Source organism: Podarcis tiliguerta (genome assembly GCF_965153285.1).
Source record: "Podarcis tiliguerta genome assembly, chromosome: 10".
NCBI lineage: Eukaryota > Metazoa > Chordata > Lepidosauria > Squamata > Lacertidae > Podarcis > Podarcis tiliguerta.
Genome location: NC_139543.1, coordinates 47,645,067 through 47,647,272, shown reverse-complemented (window position 1 = coordinate 47,647,272; position 2,206 = coordinate 47,645,067). Strand labels below are relative to the sequence as shown.

At 44.2% G+C, this 2,206-nt stretch overlaps 1 long non-coding RNA gene across 1 annotated transcript in view; it reads left to right on the top strand.

Moving 5' to 3' along the window:
- Positions 1 to 2,206, top strand: part of LOC310658645 — a 151,625-nt gene that overhangs the window by 137,087 nt on the left and 12,332 nt on the right. The window lies entirely within an intron of this gene.

Genomic DNA, 2,206 nt, shown 5'->3' with positions numbered 1-2,206 from the left:
TTGTGTGTTTACCCTGCTGTCGATTCTAGTTTGGGGGCCTTATGAGGCGGTAAGTCTTGCCCACATTAACCACTCGGTAAGCTGGTCGTCTATATTAGTAACTCATGGCTGGTAACATTGACAGCCCCTCAAGGTGCTGTTTTTATTGTGTATTCATGATGATTTGTGCTCATGATGGTATTGGGAGAGTTTTACATGATCCCACTGTTTGTGCCTGCAAAAATGGGGGGGGGGGGTTGAACATATTGCTTCATTTCCAATTGGTGTATGTCCCATATTGCTGCAATCCTGTAACTTATCATACCACAAATATTCCAGGGTTTGTTTTGCTTGTTTGTTCTGCTTTTGCTACATTGTGACACAAGATTGTGACACAGGGTTGGACTCGATGGCCCTTGTGGCCTCTTCCAACTCTATGATTCTAAGATTCACACACACCCCCGATGGCAATAATGCAGTAACATTGGGGAGGCATCACAACTAATAAAATGGAGTGATGGATGGATGGACCCACCAATGCATACACATACCAACCAATAATGCATTATTACTGCATCAATGGCATGTTGCAGAACATACCCTTAAAAAGAAGAAGTGTGAAGTGGCATTGAGTAAGGAAGGTGTTCCTACTTAGCAAGTTTCCCATGGGTCTTTCAAGGAACAGCTTGCCTTTCCAGCTTTAAACTTCTGATTTGTTCTCCAAGTGCTGTTTACATATTTTGAAAGAGTTTCAGAGTTATTATTTAATAATCATGTATGTTTGGGTGTGATTTGATAGGAGCATCTTTTTCATAAATAAATGAAACCCATTCATTATTGGGGAGTAAGAAAGCTGGCTGTTTATTGATGCAATGCCCCGTTCCTTTCCCCATGTGCCATTTTAAGACTGGAATCTGGTTTGTAATCTGCATCTCAGATTAACCTCAGGACCTCTCTGGATGAGATGCGATGAAAGCAGTCGAGTTCCCAGTAAACACACTAGCACAGACTTCAAGACTAAGGAAATGAAAGGCCTTGTGTGCCTTTAGTTATATCCAGACCTGGCTACTGCAACATGTTCATTAAGGAGGCTATTTTATAACTTCCCTGCGCTGTCATTTTGGCAGGAGGCAATTCAAGAGAAAGCACTTACACCCCAGTTATTAAACTTGGCCTGGGGCCATCTTTGTTGTCTGTCCCAGGCAAAAGTTTGCCCCATTTACCCAAGTTGTGAGGGGTTAGAAGTTAGTTCTGCTAGTTAAGTATTCTGTTTGGTTTTCTACTCTAGGTGTTTCCATTGTTTGATTTGATTTCTGCAGTTTTTATTGCTACTGGGTTAGGGCTCTCCTGGCTTTTTATAGCTGTAATTGTTTTACTGCTGTAACATCATCCTGTAACACTGCTTTTATGGATTGTGGTTGCGGCTGCCTTTATACACTGCTAGAAAGGCAGGATATAAAATCTTTTCCGTTAGTTAACAAATTGGCCTACACGGCACCCAGTGGAAACAGCTGGATGATCTTCTAAGTCACTCAGACAAATTACATCAAGCCAGCCAAGGGAGTCTTACGGTGAGCTTCTGCCTCCTTAAAGAGGCACAGGTTATATCATGCAACCTCTGGAAATGGTCTAGGGCAGATGTGGAGAAACTCAAGCCCAGCAATGCTGCCCACCAGGCCTCTCTTATCTGACCCATGTGACTCTCCCCAGCCCATACACCTACACACCAGGCCTACTTCATGTGCTTCCTTAAGTGTTTTTACCTGGTTGCAATGTGTCCTTGGAATTCTGACAATGCCTCTTGGTTGCCTGGGTGCAGATAGAAAGGGGCATGTGTAGAAACTGGCTTAGTGCAGAAAACTACTTGACTCTGGCGCCACCTGCTGTTAGTCTCCCAGCCTTCTGCCCTACCAGTCCCAATGGGCAGGTCTGGAAGTTGCAAGGGGTGAAAAATGCAGCAGGAGGAGAGCTCCCTGGTGTCTGGGATTTGGAGCTCCTTTCCAGGTGCAAAGCAAATTGCTGGTTTAATAAGCAACTAAGTCTGAATGACTTAGGACCGGGACATTTGATGAACCACCTCCTTCCATGTAAGCCTGCCTGCTCACTGCATTCGCCATCTGGCTTGCCTCAGAGACAAATTTGGCTGGGATGCAGAGTAAGTTTTTCTCTTTTTTTCTAATTCACAAGGCAGAACTTCCTTCCTGCCTTGTGAAGTTTGGTTGGTCCT